General features: G+C 41.0%; 1 protein-coding gene and 1 long non-coding RNA gene across 3 annotated transcripts in view; one reads left to right on the top strand and one right to left on the bottom strand.

Annotated features, from left to right (window-relative positions):
- Positions 1–21,226, top strand: part of KIAA0930 (KIAA0930 ortholog) — a 139,532-nt gene that overhangs the window by 54,183 nt on the left and 64,123 nt on the right. The window lies entirely within an intron of this gene.
- LOC142818646 (uncharacterized) overlaps positions 4,692–21,226 on the bottom strand; it is a 58,027-nt gene continuing 41,492 nt past the window's right edge. The window contains exons 2-5 of the long non-coding RNA XR_012896220.1: positions 14,352–14,489; positions 12,170–12,294; positions 5,630–5,700; positions 4,692–4,821 (exon numbers count right to left, since the gene is read on the bottom strand). This is a non-coding gene — a long non-coding RNA (uncharacterized LOC142818646). The remainder of the gene's footprint in view (positions 4,822–5,629; positions 5,701–12,169; positions 12,295–14,351; positions 14,490–21,226) is intronic.

Raw genomic sequence — 21,226 nt, 5'->3', positions numbered from 1 at the left:
TAGGAGGGGAGAACACGTTTCAGTGCAAGAAACTAAAGTTGCTTGCTGTTAACATCATAACAACATAAGGCAGTTACCTCATGAACAGAAAGTACCAGTAGATTGTAATTAAAATGTCAGTCATCTGATCGCAGATAGTCTGATCTCTCACAGTGAGTACAGAACTCGTGAGAGTTAAGCACATCATGCTCTGGCCTGGAGTCAGGGAAAAGGTTTGCAACAAAATCTCTGAACACCTAAAATTAGGTGGATACAACAATTTGTGATGAAACATACAATTCACCTAATGTCACAGATACCTTCTTTCTTTTCTCTGTGTTCATTCTGAGTGCCAGGGACTAAGTTTCCAAAGTTTTTAAGCAAACTCTGTAAGATTTCTAGGTTGCAGAAAAACCTTCTGAGATTTCATGGCTTTTCTGCTATTTAGTGTCAATGCCTCTGAGATTTTGTTCGGTTGCCAAATTACAAGCAGAAAATGGAGGCACAAAACAGTGTAGCAAACTGATCAAAATGTGTGCAAAACTCTTAAATTCAACACCGTGTTGTGATTTTGCTAAGGGTATGAATGTTAGCTCTATGCATTACCCAGCACTGGTAATCGTGTTTGTGCTTGTAGCTGCTGCAGTTTACTTAGCATGGTCTCCTCTGGAGCTGATGTGAATGTACAAAATAATTGCTTGCACGGTTCATGGAGCAATGGTGCTCTCCAAGGATATGCTGAAAGTTCAGTTAGACACTAGGCCTCCAGTAAAAAACGTTATTGATTCTGCCTCTGTCCAATTACAGTGTTGTATACTCCCCGTAGCCCCCACCAGAAAACAGTGAGAATTTGTCCATTTGGATAAATTATGTATGACACTTTTTTGGCTCTAGATGTATTAAAGCATAGATCTGGAATAATTACATTCAGAGCACACTTTTTTAGTTGTTGAGAAATCAGTTTGCTCAGCCTGGGAAAGATTTAACTGTTATTTCTTGGGGTAGAGAGTTTAACTAAAAATTTTCCTGACAATATTTCCTTTCCCTATTCAACTAACTGTTTTTTGTCCATTGGTATCATTTCTTACATGGCATGAAGTGACAATTTTAAATGTTGTTAGAACACTAGAAAACATCATGGGCTAAACTTGGACCTGGTGTGAACCTTTGGCCTCACTGGATATGTTTAGACCAATGGGTGTAGTATTCTACTCAGGAATGTGACTAACTATAAAGGCTTTCAGTTCATCTTGAATGCCTCATACATTTAACCTTAGTGTTTGCACTTGGGAAAGGGAGAATTCAACTCCTGTTGATCTAAAAGAATAAGCTCCTTAGTATTTCCACATTGCGAATGTTAGTGTTGTTAGCTTGTCCTAGAACAGTGAGGATGGAATACATGTCAGAGTGTGATGTAATGGATTCAGGCAAGGATGTGGAGTCAAGAGGTCCTCCATTCTAATTTTGGCGCTCTCACTGGTTCATTTGTATGATCTTGGGCAAGTCACGTTGACTTTGATGTTGTTTTTCCCATCTGTCTCCTGTCATGTGAGGATTAATTAGTAAATATTTGCACACTTCTTTGAGAGTAGAAAGCGCTATATAAAATCATAAACAAAAATCTTTGTTAAAAGATCATTATTATTGAGGTTATGAAATCAAGCACGCGGAAGTTAGGAAATGACAAAATTGAGGTTGTGTAATCTTAATTGGGCTCCCTTGTGCATCTGCATTATGATACAGTATTTAATTGTGTGATCAGACTTTTTTTTGTTTTGCAGAGGACCTCTCCTCATTCAGTGCAGAGGGTGGCTATTGCTGTCTTAGGGTACATCTAAACTACATGCTTCTTTCAAAAGTGGGATGTAAATTAGACATATCGAAATTGCAAATGAAGCCGAGATATGAATTTCCCGTGTTTCAGTTGCATAATCACGTCACAATGTTTTTTTAAAAAATGCTATTTTGCAAGTGAAATTGCTGTCTAGCCACAGTTCTTTCGAAAAGAAAAGCCTTTTTTTGAAAGATCCTGTACTTTTCAGAAAATCATGTACTTTTCAAAAGAACCATGTCTAGACCACAGTTTCACTCTCAAAATAGCATTTTTCGAAAAAACGCCATGAGGCGATTATGCAAAAGAAGTGCGGGAAATTCAAATCCAGTTTCGATATGTCTAATTTACATCCCTCTTTCGAAAGAGGGATATAGTCTAGACATAGCTTTAGTGAGCAGCCATTCAATTATTTTGTTTTCTCCTTGTTGCTCAATAGATGTTTCATTACTGTGGCCTTCATTACTGCACAGACACTCTTCAAATCTTGTCAGGAAGATCGAATTATTAAAATGTCCTTCTGGGCTTTTCTGTGGCGCTTCTCATAGTTGTACCTGCTTGCTCCACCAATATAAGTGAATTTATCTTCACAAAACCCCTGTTACATGAGCAGGTTGATATTATCTTCTTTTCTCAGCTGGGGAGCCGACACACAGAGAAGTTCAGGTAAAAAATATCCACTGATATATATTTTTTTTTAAAGAGCCCTGCTTGTATATTTATGTCTACCCATGGATGTAGATATCCGCAAATAGACATCAGTATATGCTGACCTGCAGGGCTTTACTCCCAAGAGGCGCTGTGGCCAATGGAGAGGAGTGTGGGCCTGTCGCTCTATTTTAATCCAGCCCTCAAGCTCCTGCTGGGCAGTGAGGTGTGAGGCTTCCCCTGCTCTGTGTGGTTCCCAGAAGCAGCCCCATGTTCCCCATCCCTGAGTAGGCGCAGCCAGAGGGTTCTGTGCACTCCCCCCACCCTAAGCTCTGCCCCCAGCAACTCCCATTGGCTGAGAACCATGACCTGCTGGTGCCACTCCGGGAGCTCCTATTGATGGGGGCAGTGCACAGAGCTGCCTGAGTTGGCTGCAGGGATCTGCCACTGCTTCCAGGAGCTGCTTGTAGTGTAAGTGCTGCACAGATCCTGCACCCCTGAGGCGCCCCCACCCCCCGTCTTCCAAACCCCCACTCCAGAGCCCACACCCACGCACCAACCTGCTGTCCCAGCCCAGAGCCCCTTCCACTGCTCTGAGCCCCTTGGTTCCCATCTGGATCCCCCTCCTTCATCCCAGATCTCTCATTGCTGACCCCATGCCAGAACCTGCATTCCCAGCCAGAGCACGCAGCCTCTTCCACCCCAGCTTCCTGCCCTAGAGCAGAGCTCCCTCATACACTCTGAACTCATCTGTGGCCCCACTCAGAGCCTGTGCCCCCCCAGCCGGAGCCCACACCTCAATCCCAATTTCATGAGTATTCATGGCCTACCGTACAATTTCCAAATCTTTAGGTGGCCCTCAGTTCATAAAGTTTGCCCACCCTTTCTCAAACAGGTATTTCCTGAGCTGTTCCTCTCCTCCCCCTCTCTCATGCCTTGTAGTATGATTAAATTTGGGTGGATTTTCACAAGATGGGAAGAAGCATATCCATGAGACACAGGCCCTCCTACTCCAAATTTCAAGCCCTTTTTCCAAAGCATGGAAGCACTAATGCCATTGAAAGAAAAGGTCTCAATTTTTTTTTTTACATCAGCAAAAGGATTAGATTTCCCTAGTCTTGTTCTCAGAAATGGCTGAATGATTTTGGTTGAAAATTTCCAGAACAATTCAACCTGAGGAAGATGCCTGCATGGAAAATTTCAACCCAAGAGGTTAAATGAGATGTGTGAGGCAATCTTATTAATAGGCTGGGCTACTAATTCTGCCTATAAAGCTAAATATGAGCAGTTACATCAATCTTGAGGAGAATGGAGTCTATACCACTTGTTAACAGAACCTTTTACACATCTGATGGTTTCGTAATTTTGAATCCATGATCTGTTTCTAGAGTTTAGAATGAAGAGATTACAAATCACATATTGAGATGGGACTTTTCACAGGATTAGTAATGAGGTTCTCAAGCTAAGTCTACACTTACAACACTGAGACAAAGGCACCACGTTCTCCCACTGCAGTTGTAAATGCACCTCTCCAAGTGGCAGCGTTAAACTAGTGCTGCCTATGTGGGAACTGAGATCAGCTTAATTATATGATTCAGGGCTGTGGAATTTTCACAGCTCTCAGCGGCATAGCTTTGTCAATCCAATTTTTTAGTGTTAGACAAGCCCTGAGTGGTTGTTCAGAACTGAATTTGAACCAATCGTAAATGAGACTTGTTACCCCATAAGGGCTGATTGTGAGAACTGTAAAATTTGATGGCTTCTATTCAGTGAACAGTTCAGTGCCCCAAATCCTCTGTTACAGCTGTCCATGAACTGGTGTCTGTGGGAAGTGTCTGTAGAGAAGGACTGAATGGGTATGAAGACTGAACTACCCAGTCACCTGTAGAGGTAGTGATCCTTCCGGATAAGAACTGAGGCAAATATGAAGGGCAAAGAGCTTGCGCTGCTGCTAGCTGTTCTGTCCACTCAGTATCTACTTTGAGTACTAAATTCTCTGTCCTGCACATTCGAATATAAAACACAATTACCGGATGATCTTATAAGTATGAGGCAATGCTTTACCACACTCTTTCTACAAAAGATAACTGCAAATCAAAACAATTAACATTTGCTAAATTGAATTGGAAACCCCAGTGTAATGAATTGGAACACTCTGGGCAAATCCTAATTTTAACTGGTGGTTCCAAATTAACAAAAAGCAAACACTGTCACAAGAGTAGGAAAATATTTACTTCGTGATTCACTCGTAACAACAGCTGGTGAGTTTCATCTGGGCAAACAGACGGATAATGGCATAGAGAGAGCCAAAGATCAGTGTGACCCTAGCTCTGCTGGGCAATGTCTGCTTCAAGGCCAGGCAGCTGTTGGAAATGAAGCAGGGTAAATGTGAGAGGCAGCTCTAACAGACAGTCTGCTGCATGTTAATGATGAGCTATTTATTTGTGTATAGGAATACATGCAGGGTGTGTGGACGAGATGCATCGCTAATAACACTGTGTGTGTACAGTTGAGGAAACAACGAACATTAAAACAAAATGTAGTTGTTTCTCAAAAATATTTTAAAGTTGTTTATAAACAGTAAAAATAGAGGTCATTTTAATCTGTTACATTAACATATGGCTTCTCCTGTCAGTTCCTCACCCTCCTCACTGCCCTGAAATCATAGTGTGATAGCAGTAGGTGTTGATGATGTGACAGAGTGTTTGGTGTAACAAATTCATTTGAAAGCATGAAAATCTACTGGGAAAATGACTATAAAATAGCACTATAAATGTCCATGTTTGTGTCTCAGTGAAGGGTAAATGCATTCAGCTTAAAGTTGAAAAGAGATTTTTTTTTCCCCTAATGAAGACAAAAATTCAACCATGAATGTCAAGTCAGGATGGATTCATCTTTGTTTGTGCATCTTATTTAGTAACCTTGACCAAAACAGAAACATACTTGTAAGTGTCCTCCAATATTAACTACAACTATAGCTCACCTTGATTTGGTCAGAGTTGCTTGTGATGATGCAAAACAAGAAAAATGTGGCTTGATTTTCAGAAATGAGACAGAGTTTGCTTTGTTTGCATTAAAAAGCAAACCAAAGCCTGTAAACCCAGAAAACTGGATTTGAAACTATTGAGAGGAATGCTGTCAGAGAGACACTAGTTCCATTTTTCCAGATACCTGTTTGCAGAATCAACTCTTCAGAGACAAAGCATTGCTGTGCAGTCTGGGGGATTTTATGTTCAGTTGATCTAGAAGGAAATAGGGATGTAAAAGGTTAACTTGTTACCCAGTAAGCATTAGCCTTACTGGCAGGCTTACCTGATTGCCAGTTAACCAGAGGACTGGGTGGGGGAGCAGTCCCCTGTCTCCTGTGGCCCAGTCCCCTGTCTCCTGTGGCCCAGCCAGCAGGACCCCCCTACTGGTCCAAGCAGTCCCCCGCCCGCTGCAGCGTGGTGGGACCCTTGCTGGCCGGAACAGTCCCTCCTCATCTGCAGAGGGCCGGGCTGAAGGACCCTCCCCCCCTCCCCCCGCCGTGGCCACAGCGGGCTGGCTGGATCCCAGCCACAGGACCCCAGCCGTACAGTTAAGTATTTAAATTAATACAATTATATTGTTTAACCCGTTAACTTTTTAATGGATATTTACATCCCTAGAAAGAAACCAGTGAATGGGAATGTCTGCAGTGCAGAAAGATCTGACTGCATTATGAAACTTGTAAACATAATCTTGCATTCAAGCCATCTGCTTTAATATTGTCAACAAAAAAATTGTTTCAGTTTAACACTAGTTTTGCCATGTCTGTTTTTTTCTCCTAGAGCTGGCCCTGGAGCCAGTCTCCGAAACAGACCTCTCATTGGAGTCAAAAGCAAAAAAAGGCTTTGTTTTGAATGTACCTCTTCCTAATGCTGTAGTGTGGGTTTGCGTCTCTTAAAGTGAAGATCAGTCTACTTCCTGACTGAACGTGCTATCCTTTTTCTGTAGGATCGTATCTGTCTGAGCTGTGCAGAAGACTTCCGAAAGTATATATGTGGTTTCTGATACATTGTATCATAATAGGCAGTATTTCTCTTTTGTGAAAGTATGTCTTGAAGAATGTGAGAGAGAGCAATTTAAAAGGTTTAATTTGGATGTTCAGTGAAAATCGGTTGCTATTCCTTACATTTTGAAAGAAGTAAAATGTGTTTGTGTATATAGTGCAATTTGTACCCTTTATAGTTATGCAGAAAAAATGATTTGTGTGAATTGTTAAGCAATTAAAACACTGTTTTAATAATATAACAAGTGTTGGATGCATAGAAAAGTTATGTGAATGAATCACCCGGGCACCATGGTAATGACAGACCCAAGAGAGAAAGGACCCCATGATGCAGAGACCAAAAAGCGGAAGGGAGTTTCTCTAGATAAGGGTTTTTCCAGAAAAGTGGCGCAGAAAGCAGTCTGTAGAGTTCTCTGATACATGAGCAGAATCTTTAGGTTATCTCAGCATAGCACATCATTCTAAATAACCATGCTATGTATTGATATGAAATAGAGCTAACCTAAAGCAAAGTCTAGAGCACATCTAATATTGAGAGAATACTTGAATATTAAAGACATTTGGATAACTCTGAATAGCCATTGATGCAGTACCCAGTAAGTCCAAGCAAAGATCTTTTGCATTAGTTGCATAGCAGTGACTTCTTAATAAAACAAAATCAGCAAGCCATTAGTGATCTAGGACCTGTCCTTGGTCCTGATAGACTGTTAGTTCGTGGAGGTTAAAAGACTCCGAAGATGTTGAACGTGTAACGACAGAACCATTTTTAATTGTTCGTTGCATTGTTGTCCTGACTTCTGGGTCCTTCACAGACAAATGGAGCATCAAAAATTGTACTGTAGAGGGGATGGGAATACCCTGGACTGCATTAGCTTGGTTGGTTGACTGATTGCTGCGGATCAAGTCATCTTTGTTTTGTATAGAATTGTCTTCGTCCGTCCATGGTCTTGCATTCACTTCTGCAGTGACTACCTAGGCCTGAGGAACAGCTGAGTGCATAGCACCTCTTGGCATTCAGTATGTTTATAACAGTTACTGCCTCGTATAATGATACAAAGGCTGGGCATCTCCAGTGGCTGAGTCAGATCGAACTAGGAAGGGGTTGTGTGATGCTATGTGACACTGCATCATTTGTGTGGTATGACACAGAACAGGGAAGATAATGGGAACAAGGGATGTGTCTGAGAGGAGTCGGTGTCGTCAAGCAAGCCTATACCCAGAAAAGCATTGTGGGTGCTCTTGTGTACATGGATTTGTAGGGGAAACATCCCTTGGGCTCTCAACAACCCCCTCTACTCATACTCTCCTTTAGGGGCTTCTAAGAAGGAAGAGGGAGCTGGCAGAGTCGCTTGGTTTTCCTCTAGCTAGAACCCAGGGGAGGTATGCAGAAGAGTCGTGTTTTCTCTGCAGATAGGGAAGAGCTATAGGAACAGGATCTGCCTCTTAACTTTGAGTGGAGGAAACCAGCAGTGGGAGAGAAGAAAGGAGGCAACTAGAATAATTCCTGGTTGGACGGTTCTTACTCTCTCCCCAGGCACCAGTGTTGTCTGCTACTGGCAGGAAGGCTTGAAGTCCCATAACCTCATCACCAGCTCTGCTTATTGTTCCCTATCCTCCCACTTTGAGTGTCTTAATCTCACTGGCCAATGACAAGCGGCAGGAGGAATTGCTCTCCCCCAAATCCAGGAGAGAAAGCATTCAGCAGAGAGGGAGCTACATGCTTCCAGTGCTCTCCCCTTGTATAACAGTTGCTCAGCAACTCTGGCCTGATGACTAGGCATAGACTCTTGGGAGGCTCTTGGTTTAACTTCAGCTTGCTGCTCTGATGTCAAGTAGTAAACTGTGATAACGGTAATGATCCAGGGACTCTGTCCAGCTGGGATAATGTCACGGCACAGGTCTCCTTGCATTCTCATGCTCTGCATATAGTCTTTCTGGGATGATACTAAGTCATGCATGTTTGTGAAGTTATTAGCTCCACCCCTTTGATTTTCTGGGTGTCTGCTAAGCTGTAGGCCTCTGGTTCTGCAATCTCAAGCTTGGTGGGATGAGGTGAAATCTTGTGAGGTTAATAGTTTTGCTTCTCTACTTTGCTGGATTTGTATGAAAACTTTGCGGAGGTCTCTGGCTCAGCACTTGCTGGGCTAATTCGAACGTGTGTGCATGTTGCTGTTTCAGTCCAACCAAGAATATATGCTTGAAATAAATTCAAAAAGAAAAGTGCCCGCTGCGAGATTTTTGTCTGTTTGGTCTTGTTCAAAATAATTATTGCTTTGCACCCTCTACCCCTAGTGCCATGTGCTACTGTGTATTGGATTTGAACATAATTATAGCAATAAAAAAGGCCCCTAGGCCCTGCGTAACCCAGTATGTTCTCTCTACCACTGGCCAGTGACAGATCTATTAGAGGAGGAGCTAATTTTTTCCCACATCTCTTATGACCATTACCAGCCAAAAGTGGAACTAATTTTCCAGTATTGTATGGGGAAATGTCTCCCTGATTGCAGCTTATCTAAATTCTAATGTTTCAGGATTACAGTTAGTTTTCTGTACCAGGGAGAATGCTACAGACATTATTTTTATCAATGTAAACGCTTAAAATGTTTAATCCTTTTTTATGTGCTGGAAACTTCCTAAGCTTTTTTTCCCCATCAAGAAGGAAGGCCTATCTAGCTATGGCTGGCTATTTGGCATAAAGGTATTTTCCTTCATGTATGTAAACTTGCCACAAGGTTTCTGACAAGTGCTTTCATTACTCAGTACAATCGTGATGGGAGAGTGACATGTGACTCTTAGTCTTCCAGACAGTTTGACAGATGATGTACTACAAAGAACGCTCAGCTTGCCTACAGGAGGAAATGAATATGCCAAAGGTACTGAGATCTCAGCTAGCTTCTGCAAAACAAGATGGTTGATGCAAGAGTAGATTTGAAATGCTGGCTTTTAACCTACAGAGCACAAGATTTGGAATAGATTCAAGTCACTGCTGTACTTTGTCTCCTCTGCTTGGTAGCTAATAGGCAGTCAATTTATAAGAGGCGCTCATACCATCTACCTCTTCTTCCAATCACTATGCATGCATACATCCCATCAGACTTATTTAGCACTGTCCTCTCCAATAGATTATGTAATCAGATGAGGTGTTAATTCAGTTAACTGCCTCACCAAAAACAAGTAATGGGCATCTGTAGTAGGGATAGGTGAGCCTTCTTTTATACTGTTCTCTATTCCCATGAACATCTCCCACTGAAATCCTTGACTGTTCTCCCCTAGTTCAAAGGATCATAGAGAAGGGACTTTGGGGTGCATTTTATCTACTTTCTGTAGATAAATCTTTTCTTGCTCTTTTTCCATACTTAATTTTCCAAATATACTAAGTTTTGGTTCTACATGGCTGCATATCTATGAATTGTTTTCCTGATACTATCAGTTCTCAAGTGCAAAGGCTTGGGGTACATTTAAGTCTCCCATTTTTATAGTTTGGGAACTGAGATGCAGAGAGATAAAATGACCTGCTTGAGATCACTAAAGATGCCTGTGGCAAAGCCAAGAACTTGAACCCAGATTTTCTGCACATTAGTCCAGTGCTTTCCAAGACCTGCCTACCTTCTTGTGTGCTGTGATTTGTTCTCAAGGATGCATACATCTTTCTGCTTGGATGGCTCTTAAAAAGAAGCTAAGATATGAGCGGTGAGCATTCTGAAAGCAGTTTGGCTCAGTGTTTCCTTAGCAGCTAGGAGCAAAATTCTAATTGCTACCTTTACTGTGGATTTAAAAAAACAAAACAAAATGAGCTTTTGTCATCCTCACAGGTATTTGAACAACTGAACTACAACCCGGTCTTGGTTTTGTATCCCTCATTTCTTAATGCTTGCATTTACCATTCCAAATTATTTTTGAACTGAAACAGCCCTTTCATAAGCTTCCTTTGCATCATACCTTATAAACTATTAAAGGGTTGACCTTGCAAAGTATACATTTAATGCACTGAGCCATCATTCACAGGCGCTACACAGATCAGTTACAGTGTAAGCGTGCAAGTCATGCATGTGTCTGTTGCAGCCAGAGGAAAAGTGTATCAAATTTAATCTGTTTTCTTGATAGATTGTTTTTTCAACCACTATAACTAATTGTCTACTACAACCATGTCTGCTTCCTGCATGCCATACTTTATATGCATGTAGGTGCTAGAACAGGGCTTGAATTTTGAGTAGCAGTCATGAGAGCAGATTGCAAAATCTGATCACGCTTACTATAAGGTTTGTGTCTTGCTTCAGTGAATTCAGTTAATATTTCTTTCTATCTTATGATTCAATCATTCATTTTCCTTCTGGATTTTTTTCATTTGAATGAAAAATCCGTCTTTTTCATTAAGTTTTTAAAAGGTGTTCAGCTGAGAAATTAAGAATGAATTCTGTTTCTGATACTATTCCTTGTTAGAATGAAAAACACACAGTGGTATGATGTAGGTATATCATCAGTGGATGATGATATCAGAGAGTGATTTGTAGTGAGATTTTCCCCACTCTTCAAAATAAAAACAGTCTCCCTCTGAACCCAATCCCCTCCCCCTCTGATTGGGCTGCTATGTCCCTTGTTTAAATTGATGGGTGTACTTTGTAAATACCGAAGGGCATGGATCTGACCTTCACCAGCCAGAAAGAGGCCTCTGACTACGAAACAATTGATCGGAATGAATGGAGGTTGTAATATTAACCATAAGACAACTGTGATTTCAGGGGACTGAAGCAAAACAAAAAAATTAAAGAACTTGCGTGTCCTGATTCCTGAAAAAAAACATTTTAAAACTATGTTAACATCAATGGATATTTTAATTTATCCTTCAGCTAGTTAGTTATTTTGGCATTGAGCGTGGTCCAATTCCCTGATGATAAAAGGGGTGTTTGATCTCTATTAACCAGGGGTTCTGGAATAAAGTGTATGAGTGGGGATGAGACAAGTATCTAGAGTAAATTTTTCAAAAGTATGTTAAGTCTCATTTTCAAACAAGCCTAGTGCCTTTAACTTATAATAAGACTTTGGTTCGTAAGTCACTTTATTTGGAATGTGTTACTCTGTCTGTAATTATAGTGCTTTACTGTGTATGATGAGAAGACTACAAGAAGCTGTCGTCATGTGCTGGGACAGCTCTTGCCAACATGCTGAGGGGTTATCCCCAGCATATATTGTTTAAGAATATTTTTGCTGTTTTCCGAAGTTGGTTGGTTGGTGTTTTGTGTATTGGTCTGCAACTGTCCCATTGGAAATTACAAACTTGCCCCCTGGTAAAATTTCCCAGATTGCACACAGTATTTGATATTGCTAAATCACTCCTATGACTTTGTGGCTTTCAGATTTACCCCAGTCAAATGTTCTTTTAGGAATATATTAATGCTCCTGTTGTTTTATAATGTTTTTCCAAAGTTGGGGATATAGGAACTTTGAAATGCGTAACATTTTCCTCTCTCCTTCACACTTTTAACAACAGTAGCTCTGCATGTTTATTGACTATAAAAACTACAGCTTTTAAAAATAAAAAGAAGGGAAAAGAGTATTTCATTGAGGCTGAGAACTCAGCAGGATTCAGAAAGGGTCTAGATAATTATATGGATAGCCACACTAATTGGAGTTAACAGGTAATGCTAATGAAGAGTTTGGGAAAAGGTTAAGAAAACACATACCTCAGAATTTTAAGATCGTCTCCATCAATAGAGTATGAAAATGAGATCTTCATGGGACACATTACCCCTCATATACCTGCTTCTAAGGTTCTTACACCTTCCTTTGAGGCCTCTGGTTCTGACAACTGTTGGAAACAGGACACTGAATTATCTGGACCTTGGGTCTGATCTACTCTGTTAATTCTTATGTTCCTATATTTAGCATGCTGTATTACTGTGTGTCTCTTGATCTGCTTTCTTGAGTCCCTTATCAACTGCTCCATTATCTTAGCCATATGTAACTCCACAGAAATAAAGAATTATTCATAATTTAGGCTGCATCTACATTAGACACCTTACAATGGCACAGATGGCAAATAAGATGCACATTTTTAACAGTGTAATTCATCTATTGAAATAATTTAGCAGGGGGTCTTAGTTGATTTTCCATCATGGACCATTTTTAACCCAAGACTGGATGTTTTCCTAAAGATTTTTCTCTAGGAATTATTTCAGGAAAGATTTGCCTGTAGTATTACACAGGAGGTCAGACTAAATGATCAAATGGTCCTTTTTGGCTATGTTATCAACTTGGTTGTCCTACTATTAGGTACCAAAATAGGATTGAGGTGCATAAGCCAAAGTGTGTGCTTTTTAAGAATGGCAGAACACCTACAGCTAATGCAGTTTTCATTAGTTTTGATTTCACTAGATTTGCAGGTGTCCAGGGCCGCTGCAATATTCAGGCCAGGAGCCTAAGCTTCGGTTCACAGATTTTAAAATTATGACCCTACTGTGCAACTCTATTTCAAAGTATTAGCATTTGAACCAGTGGGGTTTGTGGGGCACTACACATAAGGCTTGAGTTACACACCTCTTTCTTTGTCGTGCTACAATTACATCAGCTTTCTAGTGCCAAAGCTATGCTTCATAAAGATCCTTTCTCAACCTTCAGTGTCTTCTGAGCTCTAAGATGTTTTTCTCCCTCATTTGTTGGTCAGACATCTTTGGGCATCTAGAGCTCTCAAATTGTTCCAGCCTAGCTTGTTACTTCTAGACAGACCAGATAAAGGGTGAGAGGAAAAAGCGCCCCAAAGCAGTGATGTGATCTGTTACTTTCTTGCCAGCATTTCTTTAGTTACTGTCCAATTAACTTTTCTTTTTCATAGAGTAGTTAGTGTTACTGGGTCTCTTTTCAGCTGTCTGATATTTAGGGCCTTACCAGATTCACGATCATGGAGGGAAAAAAAACATGATGTGGAGCATTAAATCTGGCATTGCATGTGAAATCCAGCTATTGTAAAGGGGCAAGAGGAAGGGTCACAGTATTGCCGTCCTTCCTTCTGCATTGGTTTCAGAGCTGGGCAGTCAAAGAACAGCAGCTCCTGGACAGTAGTGTCACTGCCAGCAGCAGCACAAAAGTGAGGGTGGCATGGCATAGTGGGGGGGGGTTGTAACATATTTAGGAGGGGGCAGGTCTGGCCTTATGGGTGGGCACCTGTCCAGGGTACCATGGTCAACCCTGTCCCATATACATGCTAAGGCCTTTTTAACCCCCAACCCCTAGGAATGCTCCTGCAAGACACCAAGCTCCAGCTGCTAGTCCTAGTGAGCTGGGGAGGGACGTGACTGCCTCTTCTCCTGCACGGGCCGCTCCTGAGGTAGTCACACCCACCTCCAGGAACCTCCTCTGAAGGAAACTCTGCACTACATTTCCCCCCCACACACTTCCTGCCCCCATCATTCCCCAGTTGTGGGAAGAGGTCACTCTTTAGGGACCTGTCTCTTGTACACACAACCCCTGTACATCTTGAAATGGCGCTAAAAGTTTGCCCTGGGTGCCACTGTTTGTAAGGAGTGGAGAGTCATCTCAGCCAACAGCTGCCACCCTGTTACTACCCAATTCTAAACACTGCATGGCCACCAGCAATAGCTCAGATGTAGGGGGGGTTGCAGTACTGCTACCCTTACAATAGCCTTGCCCCTTCCCCGCAGCTCCCATTTGGATCAGGACCATGGTTTCAACACTGACATTTCAGAGTTAAATATCTGAAGTGATGGAATTTAAGATTTTAAAAATACTAGCACCGTAAAAGTTACTAAAATGGACCATGACTTTGGTAAGGCCCTAGTGATATTACAGGTACAAATATACGCCAAGGAGATGAGCCTGTAAGATGTGCTGAGATTCCCTCATACTCACACAGATGATCAGCAGCATCACACAGGCCCACCTCTCGAGTCACTGGGAGCTCAGGGTCACTGGGTGTTTATCAGTTGACTGCAGTGGTATAGGATCAGGCCCTAAAGCTTCACCCATTTGCTGTTGCTTAGATGCTTTCTAGAAACAGACACGTTCTTGATCTAATTCCTTCAACATCATGATAAAAAGCTAAATCAATTAAAAACACTAAAAACCTAACCCATATTTTATTTATGTGAATGAAAAATTAAGTGCTGTCAGTCTTAGGTTATAAAGGGTCTCATCCTTTTGATCAGATTTTTCTCTCCTTTGAACTTGTAATCCTGATGCTTTCCTGTTAGCAGAATGCACACTAACAGGAATTTGCATATCTAAGGGGAAAATGAAAGCCCCATCCTCGCTTTCCACTTTGGGTACCTCCTGATCATCTTTCTGCCAAGTTCCTCCCACCTCCCCAACATAGGGAGAGCATCAACATTAATGTGGATGGAGTTTTGTAATTAAATGGCAGATGAATGGGATGTAAATTTCAATCTCTGTCTTTGGTTCCAATGAATTAGTTTCAATAAGGTACTTTTTACCATTCACTAAGGGATAGACACTCTGTTGAGAATGAACTAAAAACTTAGCAAATGTCTCACAAATTCCCTCTCTTGCTTTCTCTAGTTGGTGGAAATCTCCACTTGCGCTGAGCATCACACCGTTTTGCAATGTTTTACAAACATTTTTCTTGGTCCAGTTTCACTTACATGGACCATGTTTCCATTCCTAGAGAAAAAGAAACATGTTTATGATCTTAATAATAATAATGCTTGAGTCTCTTGCATTGGGGAAATGAGAGAGCATTGGCATGCAAGAATGAGAGAAACTCTATGTGGAGTTGCTGTTTTTTAACACTTCAAAAATGATGCTTTATTACCTAGATATCCTGGAACAAATCTAGTCCAGGGTAGTGACAGTAATCAAAAGTTGTCTGTGTGTGGTGTACTGTGATTGTGACATGAGTGGTCTCAGTTAAATCTTGGGCTTAAATCTGAGGATAAGCATGCTCTTTTCACTGGCTTCCTGCCACTGGTTAGGTGTGATTGCATTCTTTAAACCAGTCCAGCCTTGATATGGGGCTATATTCCCAGTGCTCTTCCTTGGAGACACCATCTGTGGCCCTCCCCGGGCTCAGTCCCAGTAGCCAGCCCAGAGCTTCTTCATTGCTTCCGCAGCACCTGCTAGCAAACGGTTTTTGTCTGTCTATCCCTAGTCCTCTTGCTTCTCTGGTCCCTACTCCTGTTGTGCTGCAGTTCCCTCCCATAGCCAGGCATGCAGGCACTTCCCCTCTAGCTCCCAGAAGCAACTGAACTGCTACTCTTCTCTGCAGCTCCTTTTATATGGCCCTCCTGGGTCCTAACTGGCAGTTTCCCCTAAGTTGCTATAGCCTGCTTGGAGAACTTCTCTATCGCTCCTTTCCTGAGATGGATGTGGCAGGAACCTGGAGCCTCCAGCAGGCTGTCTTTAGGCCTTGTCCACCTCATCATAGTTACATAGGAAGGAAATTACCAGTAAACATGGTTAAGGGTGTTTGCTTCCAGGATGTAGTTTCTTTTCTCAATGCACCCTTTAGTTCTGCACAGAAATTGGATGCAACTGAACATTATTTTTCACTTATTTTTTTTCTCAGTAACTTAAATTTTAAGAATATTGTAACTTACTCTGCAATGGTCATCTAAACATTGTCTCAGATTTCTTTGGGTTTGTCTACATGGTGGGTTAATGCACTTTATTGTGGTCCAACTTCTAAAGTGCAGCAATGTACTGGGCGTTAATTGGTCTTAGGGATGTAGTGATGTTAATCTCTTTACTTTAAAGTGCCACAGGACTATTCATTGTTTTTAGAGACTAACAAAAATATGTAGGATCATGAGCTTTAATGGGTAAGACCCACTTCATTGGATGAGTTAGTGGAAATAACAGATTATATAGCTATATCTGTATCTATAACTAAAATGAGAGAGGGAGAGAGAGAGAACCGCAAAAGAAGTACCTATCAATTGTAGGACCTGTGTTAATTAATCTAATTAAATGGGCTGGATGTGTCCCATTGATAACTTTTGATATGAAAATGTTAATGTCAGAGACAGTGGAAATTGGCTTTATAGTTAATCGGTTAATGCCTTTATGCAAGCCCAGGTAACAGTGTCAAATTTGTAGATGAATTCCAGTTCTGCAATGCCTGCCTGCCTGCCTGCCTGCCTGCCTGCAATTGGGTTGTAAGATTCCTTTGTGGAAGAATGGCTACTTTTACATCTACGATTGAGTGTGCAGGCGGGTTACAATGTTCCCGTACAGGTTTCTGTGTGTTACCATTTCTGCTGTCTGATTTGTGTCCATTTATACTTTGTGGTAGAAACGGTCCAGTTTGGCCAAGATACATGGCAGAGGGGCATTGCTTCCACTTGATGGCATAGATCACATGAGATGATGTGCAGTTGTATGAGCATTACTTGCAATTGTATGGGGGTTAATTGGTTCATGTAGACTCTGCTGATGTGAATCAAAGGCTTCCTCATGAATTTTAATATATAAAGAGCACCATGGATAAAGCACACTAAGGAATTTTTTTTGGTGTGTACTAGCAGGGTCTAGCTGGACCAGTTGATGTTCAATGTGTTAGTATGTGCACACGTGTGTGCGCGCGCACACACAGACACACACACACACACACCCCTCTGTAGTGTGTTACCCCATCGTGTACGTGTTGGAAGTGTTTGATCACAACAGTATTTATAGTGCTTAGCTGGAATGAAATCGTGAGTACAACAACCTTCCCCACTCCCTTTCTATAGGAAGGATGATAATGGGCCACAGGCTGACCTGCTATTTCAAATCAAAGGGATCGGTTATCTAGCAATAGCAGAGCGAATATACTTAAGGTGTAAATAGAAAACTGCAGATTGATTCCAAAGAGAGAATATATTGAATTCAGACAGCTGTAAAAATGGAGTTCTAGCTATTTGAACACCATTCAGCCATGTTTGGAAATCTGACAAAAACAGGACGATCACTACACATCTATTGGCAATAAGGTGCTGCTGCTGCAGAGTTAATTACTTGCCCGAAGTCAGTGAGGTTTTTAACCCTTTCATGTTGATGACACTTATTTGGAATCAAAATATTTTGTGGCCCCTTTACCTTTAGTGTAAGAGGTTTTTTAAAAAGTATCAGTGATAAATTATAGAATACTAGAACTGGAAGGGACCTTGAGAGGACATCAAGTCCAGTCCCCTGCCCTCACGGCAGGACCACTGTCTAGACCATCCCTGATAGCTGTCTATCCAACCTTTTCTTAAATCTCTCCAGAGATGGAGATTCCACAGCCTCCCTAGCCAATTTATTCCAGTGTTTAACCACCCTGACAGTTAGAAAGTTTTTCCTAATATCCAACCTAAACCTCCCTTGTTGCAGTTCAAGTCCATTGTTTCTTGTCCTATCCTCCGAGGCCAAGGAGAACAATTTCCCCCCCCTCCTCCATGTGACACCCTTTTAGATATTGGGTTATTGGGTATTTATATAGGGTTATTGTTGTAAGTGTATTTAGACAGTGAGTCCTTTACCTTGGGGGGTAAAGGGGTGAGGAGAGCAGGAGAATGAGATTTTTTTTGCTTTAGATTAATAACATTTTCAGTTCCTTGTGACCTCCCTTATTGCCTGGAGTGATCAAGTGGCTGAAAGACACTTGGTCTAATTTAAGCAAACTTTTCTTCTCATAACTTTTAATGATATTCTGCTTTCCCTACCTAAATGGATCTTCCATTTCTGTCAGTGGAACCTCCATGGAAAGTTGAGTCTGTGTCCGCATTTGCAGCACAGGAAAGTGTGTTGCATGTTTTGATAATGTAGTCAGTATTTTTTTTCTCTCTGTATTAGAGGCCCCTGTAATAAGTTGGGTGTTTTTTTTAAAACAGTTGTTTGGTAAAATTAGAAGAAGAAAAATCCAGAGCAACAAGGGGAAAAGTTAAAGCTCTTACTCTTTAGTAAAATATTTGCTTGTTATACAGTCTCTCTCTTTCTTTCTTTTGATGTCACAGTGCTGAATTCCCTCATCGATGGTAGGCAGTGAGTACTGATGTTGCTCATTACCATAGATTTGAAGAGTGGAACTCTTTTCAGATTCCAAACTTACATCATTTTACATTGTATGTTTTTAAAATGTGAAAGATATATATTTTTTACACTTAGATTGGTCCATGGATTTTCTTCATTTTCAAGGAAAAAATTGTTCTGTCTTGGATACTTATATGTCACTATCTAAGCATCCTACAATGTATATGCTTGCTACACACATGAGGTAGGGCAATGTGATTAGTCCCATTTTACAGATTTGGTAATGGAGGCACCAAGTCTAAATTCTATGCCCACAGTCACACAAGAAGTCTATGGCAGAGCAAGGAATTGAAACTTGTGTATTCCAGGCTAGCCCCTTAACCACTGTTGTTTCCTTCTTCCTTTTCTACCAAATGTTCTACCAAAGGAAGGATGTTTCTGATGAAAGTATGACTTTTTGTTTAAGTGGCCTGGACCTTCAAGCCTGAGAGGGCATTTCTCGCCCCGGGCTATATTAACAAAGTTAGGCTTGGTAGAGCTGTTCATGCCCATGCCCCTTGCTACGTCAGAAAAGAAGCTGTTGGCAAGATGTTCTCTATGAGAGCGTCTCATTTTGGTGATTCATACCTTCCATTGTGAAATAATATGAGTCTCTTGATCTTCTGGGTTTCTTGCAAAGTCTTTGTGGGACAGCTGAAGTAGTTAGGGGTGAGCTTTTGGGAAGGAAGCCTGGGTGATTTGGGTTTCTAATGTGTTGGCTAGATGATATTTGGTATGAGGTGAGGACAAATGTGGCATTTTGGTTTTGTGTTAGGCATTCTTGAAATTACAAAGATAAAACTATAACCCAAGGTAGGGTTTTTATCTTAAAGCTGAATATTTTGGGAATACATTGCTAAAAGAACAGTTTATCACATCACGTGTTTTGCCAACTCAGAACCAAAATGAAGTTTAATAAAAACTGCCTACACATATTGTTTCCATTCTAAAATCTTGCAGAGCTTCACAAGCAGTTCAGGTAACTTTCAAACACCTCAGTAAGATCATACTGCTAACCCATTTTATGGATGATGAAACTGAGGCACAGATTGCTTAAATGACTAGTCTGGTATCCCACAGGTTATAGTGACTCATAGCAGAATTGGGGATAAAGCCTGGAAGACCTGACTCCCCATCTTTTGTTCACATCACCAGATTAGAGGAAGATTCATTTTCGTCTCTGCAGTGTAAGTGATAACTGCCAAAGGAGTATTTATCCAGCATGACACAGTCATCTTGTTTTGTGTGTTTTGTGTTTTGTTTTGAAGGGGGGGAAAAAACCCCAACCCTGACATTTCTTTTTGGCCAGTGATTTTTGCTTTTTAGAAGCATTAATTAAAAAAAAAATCCTAACCTATTATTATATTATCTGGAGTTCCCTCAAATGAGTACTTGATATAAAATCTACTACAAGTAAAAGGACACATTGACTGCATACCAGCTGACATAATTTTTGACTAACAGTAAAATCCATGCAAATGAATCATGGTAATGAATGATTGTAATTAGAATTTATTCATTACACAGGTCTCATAATCCTATAATTAACTTTTGGTATATTGAGATTTATAATCTGAACTCCTAATTCCATTTTGGTCATTTAGAAGCAAAATCTATTAGTGGTAGAGAGTTCTTACCAAGCATATTCATGTTGCATCCTGTACTGTGCATAGGATTGGTCCTCTTGAATCCCTAATTCCATTGTATAAAAAGGCCCAGTTCTGCTCCTGTATAAGTGAGAGTTGTACCATAGCTTTTAGTCAGTGAAGCAGTAACCCCATAATGCCTTTTTCAATGTCACCAGAGCTTTAGCGTTAGCAAGTCTGTCATTAAATATCTTCCGTCTTGGCCATGGTATTTATAAAGCGTTTTCATTCTGTAAGTCCGGGGTAAGTCTTGCCAAGGACAAGAATGATATAAATTTGTTACTATCTGTAACATGGGAATTCTGGGGACACTGCTAAGAGTGGTAATTTTAGGGCAAATTGCTTAGAGCAAGAGCTACTTACAGCCCAAGATTAGAGGTCCTCCACTCAAAGGCACACCAAACCAGTCATAAAAAGCACTTCTATTAACCACACTGACTAGCAAGAAACCATACAAGCAACTCCCTAAGACACCCCAGTTCTCTTATGCCAGCACCAGTACCACTCCTTATGCATATGAGGGGTTATGAAAACCAAATCTCATCACATGTCACATGAGCAAGTCACCTGTCCGTGCATGTCTCAGTTCTTTACAGGGAGAAGCCATTGTTTCCATGCTGGTCTGAATGTTCATGGCAAAGCTCATCAGATGTAGATTGGTGCCACCCAAGGCCTATTGTCAGTCAAGTGCTTCTATTCACTTGACTCCTAGTCCTTTCACAGTAGACTGGCTAAGCCTCCTGTTGATGTCTCCTAGAAGCAAACTTTTGAAATACAAATGCATGACCAATACTCATAACTTCAAATACAAGAATGGTACATGCATATGAATAGCACAAACAGAACCAGCAAATCATAAGCTTTTTATAGACACTTCACTTGGCCCACTTATAACAGGGATAGCAAACATATAAGATGTGTTGCAAACATATAACAGAGATAGCAAACAGTGATGTCCATACATAGTACAATAATGTCACCCTGGCTTATACTTGTACAAAATGAGTTTGGGCACAGTCCTTTCCACTGGATTTGTCTACATCACAAAAACAATATCGGTATGAAGGTGAACTGGCATCCTTGCGGTGCCAAAGG

Source organism: Pelodiscus sinensis, chromosome 1 (assembly GCF_049634645.1).
Source record: "Pelodiscus sinensis isolate JC-2024 chromosome 1, ASM4963464v1, whole genome shotgun sequence".
Classification (NCBI taxonomy): Eukaryota; Metazoa; Chordata; order Testudines; family Trionychidae; genus Pelodiscus; species Pelodiscus sinensis.
Note: the sequence above shows the minus strand (reverse complement) of the source record. Positions and strands in the feature narration are given on the sequence as shown.